The sequence below is a fragment of the Lagenorhynchus albirostris genome, chromosome 2 (assembly GCF_949774975.1).
Source record: "Lagenorhynchus albirostris chromosome 2, mLagAlb1.1, whole genome shotgun sequence".
NCBI classification, from domain to species: domain Eukaryota; kingdom Metazoa; phylum Chordata; class Mammalia; order Artiodactyla; family Delphinidae; genus Lagenorhynchus; species Lagenorhynchus albirostris.
The window spans coordinates 181157924-181173030 of record NC_083096.1 but is presented as its reverse complement, the minus strand read 5'-3'; the positions used below and the strand labels follow the sequence as shown (position 1 = coordinate 181173030).

The following is a 15107-nucleotide window of genomic DNA, read 5'->3' as shown; positions in this document are numbered from 1 at the left end:
GAGAGGCCACAACAGTGAGAGGCCCGTGGACCGCAAAAAAAAAAAAAAAAGAATTATCTAGACCCAAATGTCAATATTGCTGAGCTTGAGAAACCTGGGGTCAATTAAGAGATTTCATGCTGGAGCCAGTGGTGGTCATGGACCAGACTGGATTTGAATCCCAGTTCCACCACTTATTAGCAGCCTCAGTTTCCTCATCTGTATAATGGGAATTATAATGGGGAAACTCCTGTTGTTGTGAGTGAAGTGTGTTGAGCACTTGTGGCATGGTGTTATTGGTGTATTTATTATGATTCTCTTACCACGAACCCATTCAGATGGCCCAGATGGCCCCTGGACTCTGTACACACACAGCCAATTGTCCCCCCACTTCTGTGTCTGTGGTTGTACAGGATGATGGCCTGAAGTCTCATGTCGTTTTCAACTACCAAAAATGATCCTTGGGATAAACACATTTCAGAGAGGAAGGAGAGAGAATTATGGGAGTTCACATCACAACACTCAGCAGAGGAGAGCATTTTAAATAGGGGGTGGATGTCTGAGCACAGACCAAGCTCAGAGCCCCAAACTCATTTATGTATGCATGCAAAAAGAATTTATTGATCACTGTATTATCTACTGCTGTATCACAATTTACCTAGAAACTCAGTGATTTAAAATAACAAATATTTATTATTTCACTGTTTTTGTGGGTCAGGAATCCAGGACAGCTTAGCTGGATGCCTCTGCCTCAGGCTCTGTCACAGGGCCACAGCCGAGGTGTCAGCCGGGGCTGCAGACCCATCTGGAGACGGGAGTGAGGCGGGATCCACTTCCAAGCTCTCGTGCGCGGTTGCTGGAGGATTTGGTTCCTCCCGGCTGTTGGCCAGAGGTAACCTGGGCCCCCTGCCCCGTGGGCCTCTCCAACATGACGGCTTGCTTCGTCAGAGCGAGTTAGCGAAAGAGCGTGGGAGTCTCTGGAATCCGACCCCACAGTCACATCCTGTTGCTTTTGCTGAAATCTGTTTCTAAGAGGTGAGCTACTGGCTCCAGCTCACACCCAGGGCAGGGGATCCCACGAGGGCGTGGATTCCAGGAGGTGAGGGTCACTGGGGGCTAACTTAGGTGCTGCCTACCACAATGACAGACGACACAAGACTGATGAGAAGAGCCAGGTGTACCTGGGGAGCTAATCATGGCATTCACGCTCGCTTTCTGCGTGAGCAGAGCACTTTTCCTCTCTGGGACTCGGTTTCCTTCTCCGTAAAATGACTGAGTTGGATTGCGGGATGGCAAGTATGAGTGGTCCACCTGTGCTCAGGGCAGGCGTCAAGGATCATGCCCCCACTTTCCTGAGAGCTGGCTCCAGCCTCAGAAGCCTTCCTAAACAGCGCTCGTTTCAGGCGGCCACTCCTAGCTGTGTTCGCACCCATTTGCCGTCTCTGAGTGACCTCTAAGGGGACCTTCTGTGGTTATGGCAGCTCAGACCACCAACCAAGATGTTACAGTGAGAAGGGGCAGGTGGGCCCGTCTCCTGTTGGCCGGAGTGAGAAGGCTGACAGCCTCGTGTTTGTGAATCCCGGCTGGCCCGGCTCTCTCTCTGCAGCCCAGCCCGTCCTCATTCAGCAGCCCAACTCCAGATGGGCTGATTCAGCGGGGCCACCTGCTGCGGAGCCGTGGGGTCTGAAGCCCAGAGTGGGCTTGGCCTGGCCTGGCCTCGTCGTTGGTGCGTGGGCTTCTGTGCGGCTCCTCATGGGGGCAGATTTGGGTCCAGTGACTCTCCTGCCTGTGGCGGCCTGGAAAGGGAGCACGGGTCGTTCCGGGAACGAGCTTGAGGCAGCCCGAGGTATTCCTGCATTCAATTGATCGGACTTTCAAGTCATTCATTCTGTTCCTTCCTGGGTCGTGTTCCTGGGCTCCAGGTGTTGGCTTAATTTGCTTCTGAGATCTCGACACCACCCGTTTATTGCTTCCAGGAGCTGCTGGGGCATCCTGTTAACGAGGAGCAGAGCATGTGTTCGGGCCGTGTAACCCTTTATCCCAACCCATTAGAATTTGCAGCTCCCCCAACACCCCTGCTTTTCTTGAAGTGTCTTTTCCTGAAGGGCTGGAATATTCAGAGGCAGTTTAATAGACATCGGTTTGCGATGATTTTTAGCCACTGTGCTTCAGGAGAGTTGAGAAGCCAATAATTAATCCCTTCAACAGGTCATCCTTTTGCTTTAAAATGACCTAATAGCTGAATTGCTTGAGCGGGCTGGGCCGGCCTGACCCATTTCGGCTCCTTGCCTTCTGCTGCTTCATTCAGATAAGTCCGCTGTGAATTATCCAGCCCTCTTGCAGGGGCGAGTGTGTCCTCTTGCTGTAATATCTAATTAGCTACCTGGGAGGCCAGTGTCATTTTACAGACAGCTGCTGCTCAACTAGGGCGGATGAATGGGTATCCTTAGGACAGGGGTCAGATTCTGCCTTTTCAAGGAGGTTGGTTTGTCCTCTGACCCCAGAGGGACGGCACTGGTCCTCGGGCTTGTCCAGGCTCCCCTTTGCTTGGTCCTCTGCCCATGCCAGCAGAAAGTGACCCCAGGTCCCTCCCAGCTTAGGGACTCTTGGGTGACTCCTATCTCCACGTGCATCCCTACTGCACTGGTGTGCTATTGCCTCCGTAAGTGGTCACCACAAATGCAGTGGCTTAAAGTCCACACGTCTGTTATCACAGAGTCTGTAGGTCAGACGTGTGGCACAGGTCTCTCAGCAGGGCTGGCTCCCCCTGGAGGCTCTGGGGAGAATCCGTTTCCTTTTGCCTTTTCCAGCTGCTGGGGGCACCGCACTCCTTGGCCCACGGCCCCTTCCTCTGTCTTAAGAGCCAGCAATGTAGCATCTCTCTGACCCTCTCTCCATCTCTGCTCTCCTCACCTCCTCCCTCTTCCACTTTTAAGGATCCTTGCGGTTACATTGGGCTTGCCCAGGTTCTCCAGGACACTCCCCGTACATGAAGGTCGGCTGACTCTCAGCTGACTAGCAGCCTTAGTTCCCCTTTACCGTGTAACCTAGCATACTAGCACACTCACAGGTCCAGACTTGACGATGTGGATGTCTTGGGGGCACACCTACCATTGCCCTGGCTTCACTGTTGCTGGTTTTGTGGAACTTTCTGTTGGGAAGAAAACCTCTGAGAGTTCCCCTGAGCAGGCAACCTCATGCAATTTTAGGTGTGGGCATTACAGACAGACAGACAAAGAGACAGACCTGGGCCTGTCTTAGTTCACATGGCCAGCAGGAAAGTTGCTTCGTCTCTCTGAGCCCCAGCTTTTTTTTCCCCTGTGAAATGGGCCTGTGAGTACCCATCTCCCGGGACTGTTGCAAGGATTCAGTGAGATCCCATGTGGCAGAGCCATCCAGAGGCGGTAGCGGTGCCTGTGTCATCACGTGTCTTTGTCCTTAGTCTGAGTGTGGGGACGTCTCTCTGTCGGGAGGAGGGGTTGGTGTCTCTTTAACTCGTTCCCTGAGCCCCGCCCTGAGGAGGACGTACGGGGGTGCTGGGGGCATCTGTCTGATTCCGGAGCCGACTGCTGGTCCCCTGGTTGTCGCTCAGGTCTGGCTTCATTCAAACCCTTCCTCTTTCTTTTAGGGGACAGGACTGTATGTCCCTGAGAGGCACGGACTGACCTTTTCCTCTGTCTCTCGAGATGCCTGTAGATTATTTTCCTGACATTTCCCTCGGGATGGGTTCTCTTGACTCCTTCCGGGACGGGGGACTGTACCAGCTCGTGCTTTCCTCATGATAACTGGCAGAGACGGGGGTGATCGGCTCCGGTTCACACAGAAGATGAAGACGTGATCACCTGCCCGAGGTTACGCGGCTGACGAGGGACAGAGCCGAACACCAACCCTGGCCCTTCCGATCAAGGCTGACTGTTCTTTGGGTTCCAGCCGTCCTCTCCCTCAGATGCCCAGCAGATGCTGGCTGCCCGTGAACAGTTTCGGGGGCCCCCCTCCTCCCTCTTATTTCTGACCTCCTTTGTGGCAGCACATCCTGGGGGCCAACAGCCCCCTCTTCACTCTCTCTCTCTCTCTTTTTAACTTACTAGAGTATCAGCTTATTAAACAAATATAACTCAGCTGGAAGAGTTGCGTAGGGCAGGGTACGGGGAGACAGTGCGGGGCGTCCGGGCCTGCTCTGAGCACGCCAGTCTCCCCAGATCTCCACGTGTCCCCCCCAGCCCCCGGTTCATGCTTGTCTTTGACTCGGGAAAGGCAGGCAGTGATCACACGGAACTGAATGGTTCCCTTTGACCTTCTCCAGGGTCCTTGTCCCCTTGCTGTCCTGGAAATGTCGGGCTCTGCAGCTGAATCGCAGGGGACATTTGCTTATTTCTTCCCCTTTCCAGAACGCACTTCGTTGCAGGGGCTGGTGGCGGCGCTCTGGGTTCCGGCTCTTACACTTTTGTAGTCACGCCGCTGAAGGTATTGGTTGATTTCCCTCCTGCTTCGCCCTCTGCCCCACCTGTGGAAGCCTTCCCGGGAAGCCTCGTGTCCCCCTCTTTGAGTACACTGGCCCAGTGTCTCCTGGTCTTTCCACGGGGCTCCCGGTTCACCCCAGGAAAATGTAGCATCAGCAGGAGAAGCGGCAACCTTCTGAAATGCAATGTGTGCAGATAAATTATTCAAGGAAACTTAGTCTCACTTTATTAAGGCAGGAACCATGCTTTTCTGTCAGAAGCCGCAGACAGGGGCGGGATGAATGGGAGGCCCTGGGACCCAATGGCTCCTGGGCCAGAGGACTGTGGCTGCCGCAGACTGATCGCCAGCGTGGGGTTCGGGCTGGGATGCCCACCTGTGCCCTTGGCCTTGTGCTCAGATGTGGCCCGTTTAACCAGGCAGGGCTGCCTGCAGACAGGAGAGCGAGACAGCTTTCTAGGGAAGGGCCGTCCTGACCCGACTCCCTGGGTCTGGAGAAGGATCCGGGGCTGGAGTGGCTTTGGGTCCGAGCGTCCAGGAGTAGAGAGAGGAAGGAGGGTCTCAGGCCGACCTCCCACCCCGGGCAGGCCAGGGCCACACGTACTTCCACGTGGTATTTCACATCATAATAAGGTTAAAGAGTTTGTGGCATTTCTAATGCTTTTCGGATTAATTTATATTCTGACATGGTAATGAGGAAGCAGCTTTTGTCCAAGAGGTGAGATATGCAAAAATAACCTTTAAGTTTCTCATAATTAACCTTTAATGATATTCTCTCGCTTGAGCCGTATATTATATGCCTCAGAAATGTAACAGACAGAAGGAGGCGAGCGCTTCCTGCCTCCAGATGTCTGGCAAAGGTGAAGTCGCTTGGATGCAGGAGTTTCTACCTCTCAGTACCTTTGGTCAAAGGCTGTCTGGGAGGGTGAAGTAGTGAAGTCACCACGGGAGCCCTTGGCCTTGTGACCGCGTGGGCCTTTCTTTTGATCGGTCGTGAGCCTCGGTTTCTGATTCTTCAGCCTTGCTCCTGGCAGCCCCTCCCACCATGGTCGTAGCCGTGCCTTATGCCCAAAGCAGTGCCTTTCGTCTACCCTCTTCCCCCTTAACCTTTGCAGTATCTGCCCCCCACGGACTGATCCGCCCTTTGTCAAAGTCCTCTAGTTGATTCCGTGGCGGCAAGGGCTGTGAATAAGGCTCTCTCCTACCCTCGGAGCTCAGGTCTGATGGGGGTGGGGGGAGGGCTGCAGATACACAGACCACAGAGACAGAGCGGGCAGGAAAGTACCATCTCCGTGAGCTGTCAGGGAAGGCTTCTCTGCTGTGGCCCAGTCGCCCTCTGTATTAGCCAGGGGTCTCCAGATAAGCAGAACCAATAGGGTGTGTGTGTGTGTGTGTGTGTATGTGTGTGTGTGTGTGTATGTGTGTGTGTGAACTTATTTTTTACAAGGAATTGGCTCACGTGACTATGGAGGCTGACACATCCCAAGATCTTCAGTCGGCTAGCTGGAGACCCAGGAGAGCTGATGTGTAGTTCCCACCTGAAAGCCAACAGGAAGAGCCAATGCTTCAGTTCCAGACTGAAGGCAGGAAAAAGACTGAGGCCGCAGATCAAGGCAGGCAGGAGGAGTTCTTCCTTCCTTGTGGCACGGTCAGGGCTTTTGTTCTCTTCAGGCCTTCCACTGATTGGGTGAGGCCCACCCACATTCAGGAACCCCACCTGCTTTACTCAGCCTATGATCCAAATGTTCTTCTCATCCAACAACGCCCTCACAGACACGCTCAGAATACTGTTTGACCAGCTGTCTGGACACCCCGCGGCCCAGTCAAGTTGACATATAAAAGCAGCCGTCACAGCCTCCTGGCTTTAGAGCCCTCTTTCCTGGTCATGTTGGCGGGCTCTTCCTTGCCTTCCACCTCTGTGCTTTCCTCCACCACGTCTAGGGAGGTGACTTCCAGTGCTTGGCCGATGACCCGGCTGGTTTTAATTAGTTAATTTAAAAAATCAGTTACAGTAGAGAATCATCATCGTGATAGATACATGCCTTATGAATTTTAACTGAAAACCTACAAACAGGTATTGACTTTGCTGTCTTTTAACTCGGAGCCAAGTTTTTGTGTTTTTTTTTTGTTTGTTTTCCCTAGGGTGGGCCTGCTGATTGTGGGTGAATTCCATCTTTTTTCACAGGTCACCTCGTAGTGCGCTGCCTACCATTTCCAATTTAGATGTCTTCGAAGGGGAGGGGAAACTAAGGACACTTGTGGAGCAGTCCGAGTACAGAGTCCTCTAGAGTTTTACGACCCCTCCAATATTTTATTGTTGAATCAATCCCCTTCAGCTTGGCAACATTCTTTAGGCAACTCACTTTTATTGAATCTTGCTAAGTATCTGACTTACTATTCACAGGAAAAACCAGCTTTCCTTTTGTACTCACGTTTCGGTGTTCTATATATTATTTATTTACATAATTGCAGTGAAAACTACAATTCGCCAGCACAAACAGGCTTGGGAATCAACATAACTGGCTCTTGGCACACATACAAACCCAGATGATGGATGAAGGAATGCCCTACTAGAGAGTAGTTACTACCTGCGGTCCACGAGCTGCTGGGTGTTCAACAGATGGGGGGTGGGGGGTTGCTCACTCGTAGCATTTGCCAGTTTCCACGGTGTGATCACTCCCGCCAAGCTGAGTTCACGTGACCAGTGGCTCAACGGTCCAACCAGCTGAAACCCCCCTGAAAAAGCGACCGCCGGCTCCCCTGGGCGGACACGGATTGACCTGAGCACGCGGTGCCCACCACCCTCCCATCCTGGGCAGGTGATGGGCCTCAGGCATTGGGCGTCGTAGAGGGAGGTGGAGGAGGCAGCTTATCTGGGTCCTTGATGAAGGGGAGGCCAGTTCAGAGAGCCTTTCCTGTCCCTACAGACCTGCCGTCGTTCATCTTCACTCGGCAACCATCTCCCCCTCATGCTCCTGACCCCCGCCACCACCCCGCCCCTCCGCATCTCCATAGCCACCCCTCCTTCTTTTGTCGTGTCCTCCAGGTCCTTCATGCTGCCTTGCTGCTGTCATCACCCCTACTGGGCCCACCCTCCCCAGATGACACTCTGCCCTTCCTTCTAAACGTCTCCCTGTCTCCATCTGGGCCCCAGCCCCTTAGGGTCTTACTAGGCTGACTAATTTAATCAGCACTTTCAGGCAAGGTATCGGCTGAAAAAGGCTTCTTGGGCTTCCATGCCTGGACAACAGGCTGACTGGTCCCAGGGCCTGGCTCCAATCCCCACGTGCTCATGGCTGCTTCTGCAGACAGATGCAACCATCTCTGATGGCTGGGACACATTTTCGGAATCCCCCCACTCTTCTACCTGTCACCTGGGGGTACCAGCTGAACTAGATTCTCCTTGCTCAGGAGTAGATGGGTCCGAATTAGATTTCAGGTTCTTGGCATCCCACTCTGTCTGGTCTTTGATGCTTTTGATCCTAATCAAAAGGTGATTTGGGGAGTCAGAAATGTTTACGACTGTGTTTTCACACATTGTTTGAAATGTTTCATTGTGAAACAAAAAATGCATATCCCAGCGTGTTAGATACGTGACTCTCGGTTCGCTTTTGCAAACGCGCACCAAACATCAGAAGTGGGCAATACGGTTTGGCGACATCAGAACCACCTGCGTGTCAGGGACTGAGGCGGGAGACCTTGACCAGGAGCTGACATAATGCAGAACCTGTTATTTAGACTCCCTGAATGCAGACCCATTTGTATCGCAAGCCATGTTTGTTAGAAGATGAGCTGACCTCAGAAGCTGATTTTTATGCCGGAGAGCAGAGTGTGGCATGTGTAATGGACAGAGTTTCTCTTTGTGTGGAATGACAAGTAATTTGCTAAGCCAGTAACTTCTGTATTTCCCAGATCCCCGTGCAGTTCCCTCGCAGCCTGGGGTATGGAGCGCAGGAAATTGCCTTACTTCACAGAGCTCTTAAAGGACCCCTGATGTCAGTTCAAATTCCAGAAATTAAAGGATTAAATGCTTTCTGTTGTCTCTGAAGACTGGCTCGCACTTGACCTCTTTCATAAAAATGACTCCTTGGGTGCAGGGACCCCCCCCACCCCGAACCAATGAAGAGTCGCTGTGGCATTGCCAAGACCCCCGCCCCCTCTTTAGGTCCAGCTGCCATCTCAGTTGAGACCTAGAGGAAAACCAGCACAGGACGTGTTGGTGAGATATCTCCAAAGCACGCACACATGAACCCAAAGCATCGAACGTGAGAGACAAAAACCACCAGGGCCCTGAGCCTCACAACTCCTGTTCTCCTTGGGAGAGCACTGCAATGGACAGAGGCAGCAGCAGTATTTTCGTTTCTGCCCTGCCAAATGTGAGTCCTAGAGAGTTAGCTTGGAAGAAGCCCTGAGCCCCAAATATAGGGGGAAATGCTTGTTATTGGCAAGAAGTACTGTTGTCATTAAATCACTCTGAGATCTGCCTCATGGGGGTCTTCTGGGCTAATTGGTGGAGAAAGTAGGCAACTGTTTCTGTAACACAAAAAAGGGGGCTCAAAAGAGGCCCCTTGGTACCAGAGTAGGGGTACTGAAGTTCTACCTTTGGAGAATCAGGGGACCTGATGTAACACATAGCACTAATAAGAGATACAGCTACTGTTCATTGAGTACTTACGTGCAGCCTTTCTTACCTGGGGGTTCCAGGAGAGAATTAAGCTATATAGAAAACGCTGTGTGTGGATTTTTCTCCATTCTTTCAAGGAGGGTACCTAGCTGGGACCATTCTGATTCCCAGCAGAGAAGATAATTTCTGACACTCGGTGGATGCATTAGGCTTGCTGCCTTGGGGAACCCTGAGAACAGCTGACTTAAAGATGCTAAACCCTTTTGATACATCCTTTCATTTAGTCCTTACAACCATTCCTTGAGATAAGTACGATTATTATCCCCATTTTACAGATGAAGAAACTGAGGCTTAAAGATATTGAAGAACTTGCTTGAAATCACAGATAGTGGTGGACTGAGGACAGGATCCAGATCCGTCTGACTCTGTGTTAGTTATCTGTTGGGTCATAAAAAATTACCACTCACTTTGGGGCTTAAAAGAGCACATTTATCCGTGTCTGTGGGTCAGGAGTCCAGGCACAGCTCGGTTGCATCCTCTGTATCAGGGTCTCTCACATCTGCTGTTGCGGTGTCAGCTGGGGCTGCAGTCTCGTACGAAGGCTTGGCTGGGGCACGATCCTTCCAAGGATCGTGAGCATTGCTTCCAAGCTCACGCAGTTGTTGTCGGATTCGATTCATCGCAGGCTGTTGGATGGAGCCCCTCAGCCCCTCAACTCATGGTTCGCTCCAACCTGGCTGCTTGTTCATTAAAGCATGTTAGTCAAGAAGGCGATAGAGAGTCTTCTAGCAAGACAGAAGTTACAGTCTTATGTAAATTATCACAGAAGTGCCGTTCCATCACCTTTGCCATATTCTGTTGGTTAGAAGCAAAGCACATGCTCTCCTCCCACTTGGGGGCAGGGGATTACACAAGGGTCTGAGCACTAGGCAGCAAGGGTGACCAGGGATGTCTTAGAGTCTGTCCACTACAGACTCCACAGCCAAGCCCAGACCCCACTGTCCCCCTTTGTGGAGTGGAGAAGACCAGACTCAACGATAGTTTGGAGATGCCCCCTATGGGCCGAGGTTTAATCGGACTGTCTGTTTTAGCTGATACAGTTTCCATTGTTTTCTACATCTCTGATGTTAGCAGGGACAGAATTAAAATCTCAGAGCCACACTTTTGATTAATGTACGAGATACAATATCACACATTTTATAAAATTATCTTTCAAAGAAGGTGAATCTGCTTCCAGGAGATATGTCAAGGGCATGGGTTGTTTTGCAGAAGCTCTCTCACTTTTGGAAGCTAAGAAAAGCCCCTGATTCTGCTGGTGGTGTCGGTGTCCAGACGGCCTCCTGAGGGCCTGGTGCCACAATTGGAGGAAAATAAAATGTCTTCCAAGAGAAGCTGAGTCAAGCACAGTGACTGGAGACTCGAGTGCAGTGGGAGGCAAAGATCCCTATGTATTTCTGTGCTGCTGAGTCACCCTGGCTTTGCTGGCCCAGGACTGGGTTTAAGCGGAAAAGAACGTGATGAGCTGTGTGTGTGATGAGAGCCAGTGGGGACCCAGTGGGACATCCTGGCAGATACTGTAGAGAGACATAAAAAAATAAGCCACAATTTCTAACACGTAATCAGTGAATGAGGTGGATTACATAAAGCTCTAAGGTGGTCAGGAATTAGATGTTCCCATCATGGAATGTTCTGGTTACTAGTGGGCAGCCATATACTCCCCAACAGCAGCGGTCATTGTTGAGAGGATTAGGACATCCTTAGGGTCATGGGTATAGTTCATGGGTGAGAATGTATGTGTTCTCTGATGATTCACAAGCACTGGTAGATATGTCCTTATCACTGCGTTGCACTTCCAAAGTTTTGAAAGTGTACCGTTGGGTTATTGGATCGTTGGGTCAACTCCAACCTGAAGGGGCCACTAAAAAGAACAGGACACAATCCTGCTCTTCCCTTCTGCTCACGGGGTGGGGGTTCCGGCCCGAGGCAGAAGGGCCCACATGTTGGGTTCTGGTAGCCCCTTCCCGGGAGGATTCCCCATGCTTGGTTGTTGGTCTCAGGCTCGGTGAGTGACCCACAGTGCAGGGAGGAGGGCCAGGACATGGACGCCTGGTCACTCTTTGGGAGTCACTCTGTGTCCCCGAGTCTTGTGGGGGTTGATGGGGTGAGAGGCTCCATCCAGGGATAGCACCACCTTTGTTCTTTGGTCCTCTCACTGACGTCGTCTTCCCTCTGAATGTGTCTGTCTCTGTGTCTAGATTTCCCCTTTTTATCAGGACGCTGGTCATCTTGGATTAGAGTCCACACCAATGACCTCATTTTAACATGATCATTTGCAAAGACCCAGTTTCCAAATAAGGCCACCTTCACAGGTACTGGGTTTCAGGACTTCAGCACCTCTTGGGGGACACAGTTCAGCCTGCAACACGCTGTGTGTGCCACATGTGCCCCTCTCTCTGCACATGCGCTGTCAGTTCCCTGGGTGGGCCAAGCTCTCCTCTGCTATGTGCCTTCACATGTCCTGAACCCCAGTACCTCTGCTTTGGACAAACCCTGGGCACCCAGCCTGGACAATACCTTGGCCTGTCTGACCCCTTATTATCTCTTGGGTTCCTTCCTTAGGGGCACCTTCTCTGGACTCCCAACTCTTTTGGAGAACCCTGCCATCACTCCCGTAGCACCTGGGATTCTCCTTTGTGACACTCACCTCCTTGGCCTGCCCCCTCTGTGGGGATGTCTGCCCCACAAGGAAAGAGACTGTGTCTAGCCCATTCACTGCTGTGTCCCTTTGATGATGTGATGGGAACCTAGGCCTTGCAGTAGGAGAAGCCTGTGAGGTTGTGTCCAAGTCCAAGGGCAGCCAGGCGAGTGGCTGTGGGCTTTGCTGGGAAGGTATGTCTCTTGGAGTCAGCCCAAGGGGGTGAACTCGATCGTGAACCATGAGGGCTGGTCCAGCCTCAGCCACTCCCATTGCTTCTCATCTGCAGGGATGTGTCGGTCAGAGATGGTACAGGTGCTGGGGCACAGACCGCCTGCCTCACACCTATTGCCTGCTCTCCAGCTGGCCTGCCAGACACCTTGTCATTCTTTGCATTTCTTAGCTGAGTCCCAGTGGGTGATGCCATAGAGGAGGAGAACCCAAAGCACTGTGTCTGGGTCTGCACTTGGCATCATGCTGCTTTGGTTCTAGGATCCTGTCTGCCTTCTGTCTGTGCTCTTTTTCCTCCTCTTGGAATGAATCCCCTCCCTCCAGACACCTCTGCTCTGCTGCATTCTCCCCTCCAGCCTAGAGCATGACCCATGAGGCCAGCTCCTGCCCCCTCCTGTTGTTGGAGCAGGTTCCCTGCCTGGAACATTCTATTCATCCTTCTGGGCTTGGCTCAGATACCCCTCCTCTTTGGTGCCCTCTTCCACGTCCACAATGCCATTCAGTTGCTCTTTCCTTTTTAGGACACTTCATGCAGCACGTAGATGGCATCTCAGCAGCTGTAACTCGCTCAATAGACATTTATTCTCTATCCATCCCTAACTTGACTGTAAATTCCTTGAAGTCAGGGAATATCTGTTATTTAATACTTTATGCTGCAGATGCGGATACCCAGGAGATTTGTTGACTGATTTTTCAGGATTTGCTATCAGTAAATGTTAAGCAGATTCCCTAAAGTTTAGCACCATGGGCCTCATTCTTGAGTCCCCATGGGGAAGCATGGTGCTCACGGGGGTGGGGGAACTCAGTAGGGATGGATGGAATGAATGAGGTTGCTATCTAAGATTTAACGTTTGCCCCCCAGGATTTGCGCAATTTAGCGGTGAACTCTGAGGGAACAAAGACTCTCAGGCTCAAAGGAAATGACTTTTTATTGGTGGAAGCCTGGAGAAGTGGGGTCAGGAAGGGAAAGGGGAAGGGATTTTGCATGGGAACGTTTTCCTGTTGCCCTTAAATCTACTCAGAGTGCTGTCTGCACTTTCGTCCTCTTACCAGAGCCCTCAGGGAGCTCTGAGCCTGGTTTTTCTCATCAGATGGAATATTCGAATTCAGAATAGAAAGTCCTCATCGGTCTTGCATTCTCCACCCCAAGCTACACCAGCTCCCCTCAGGAAACAACACCTCTGTTTCCATACTGCCATAGGATTGAGGAGTGTACCTGTAGAGAAGGTTGAGTCAGGTATGGGAGTCACCCTCTGACCACCTGCAGGGGCTGCCCCTCCCCCAGGTCACTGTCCTCCAAGTGAGCCTCAGGGACATGAGGAGATGTGCTGGGTCTGAGGATGCTCACCATCCAGTCAGCCATCCATCAGATGCTGGTGGAGCCCCTCCTGTGCCCCAGGCCCAATCCTGGGAAGTGAGGATACAGGAATGGGTAGGACCAGCCCCTGTGACAGGAGAGTTCAGAGTGATGGAGATCCAGCCAGACAGATACTGTGTTCAAGGTCAGCACAGAGTCCCATGTGGCATATGTGGTGGCCACTTACCTGTCCCAGACGAATGCCTTCCTGGAGTCAGTGACGTCGAAGCTGAGATTCCAAGGAGGGGTGGGAATTAGTCAGGCAGGTGGGAAGGGGAGGAGGATGATTCACATTTCAGGCTGAAACAGCGTTGAAAGATCTAGAGGCAAGAGAGCTAGCTGCAGTGATTGGAAGGCGTGGGGTTCAGAGGGACTGGAGTGTAGGGTTGGAGAGGGCTGGAAGTTGAGGAAGTAGGTTCTGGAGGACCTCATTTGTCACCCAAGCCGAGGAATTTTGCTTTTGACCCAAAGCCAGGTCACATGGCGGAGGCTTCAGGTGGTCCATCTTCTCCACTTTCCCTCCCCAAAGCCCAGCCATCCCACAGACACTGGACGAATGCCTTCCTGTCTCCAGAGGCTGCCTCAGACTGAGAGCCATGGCACAGATTTCCCCGCCCTTCCTCCTGCCCCCCTCCCCAATTTGATCTGCCACTGGCCACTGTTCAGGCAGCTAATGACATGGCATGGTGTTTAATTCTGAACTCTGCAAACTTGAAAGATTAAATAATGGATTTTGTGATCCACCGAGCTCTTTTCTGGATAGAATGATAAGATGTCAACTGGAAAAATTTAAATATTGATGAGTTTTAACTTTTGTATTGATTGGGCTATGACATATTTTGAATAATGATTCACATTAAAAATATAAGGATTCATATTGATCATGCAGTATCTGGCTGTATTAAAATAATCGAGTAATCCTTAGACCTTGGACTCCTTTTAAAATTTTGTTTCTCATAATAGCTGAAGATCCAACCAACGCATAACTTGTGACAAATTTTTGAAATTCCTACGTCTGCCTGTCTGCACTCTTTTCTTCTGTTGTCCCTCAGGACTGCTTTTTGGGGGTCTTGGCAGGCTGGGGTCTTGGGAGACAGGTGGCTTCCTTGTATGTGGGAACCCCTTGTATGTGGGGTTACCCCAGCAGCTGGATGCTGTGGGAAATCCAGGGGAATTCTTAGACTGTTCCACTTTTCCTGGGTGCCCATGGCTCCAAGGGTAAAGGAGAGGCCAGAGAGGGTTTGGGGGTTGTTTTAGTTTTCTTTGTGTTGAGATTGAAATTGTTCTCTTGGGATCTGGGATGGTTCTTCAACTATTGAGCCCAAGGACTCTGCTGCCACTCCTTGAACTTACCTTTGCCTCTCTTGTTGGGACTTTTGGCCATGGGGTCTTCAAGTTTCCAACCTATCTCTTTGTCTACAGGGTTACAATGCTGACTTTCTTTGCTTGTGGCTACCTATCTTCCCCCAGGACTTTCACAGAGGCTCAAGAATCAGGCATTTAAGACAGAAGAGCTACCATGTGCTGGTGCTAGACTCTCTACATTCATTCATTCATCATTCATTCTTTTAACATATATTTATTAAACTTTAACTGTGTGCCAAGCAGGCACCATGCCCACTCTGATGGGACTTACAGCCTACAAGGGGAGACGGACCTTAAACAAGTGATTTGCACAAGTAGTCAATGCATGACTCAGTTATTTCCAGGTGTGACAGAGGCTATACAGGAAACGTTCAAGGCGAGTAAGCCTAGTCTGGGGT

The 15107-nt window shown here is 51.3% G+C and overlaps 1 protein-coding gene across 3 annotated transcripts in view; it reads left to right on the top strand.

Annotated features, from left to right (window-relative positions):
• CAMTA1 (calmodulin binding transcription activator 1) overlaps window positions 1-15107 on the top strand; it is an 893482-nt gene that overhangs the window by 312720 nt on the left and 565655 nt on the right. The gene's annotated exons all lie outside the window — the stretch shown is intronic.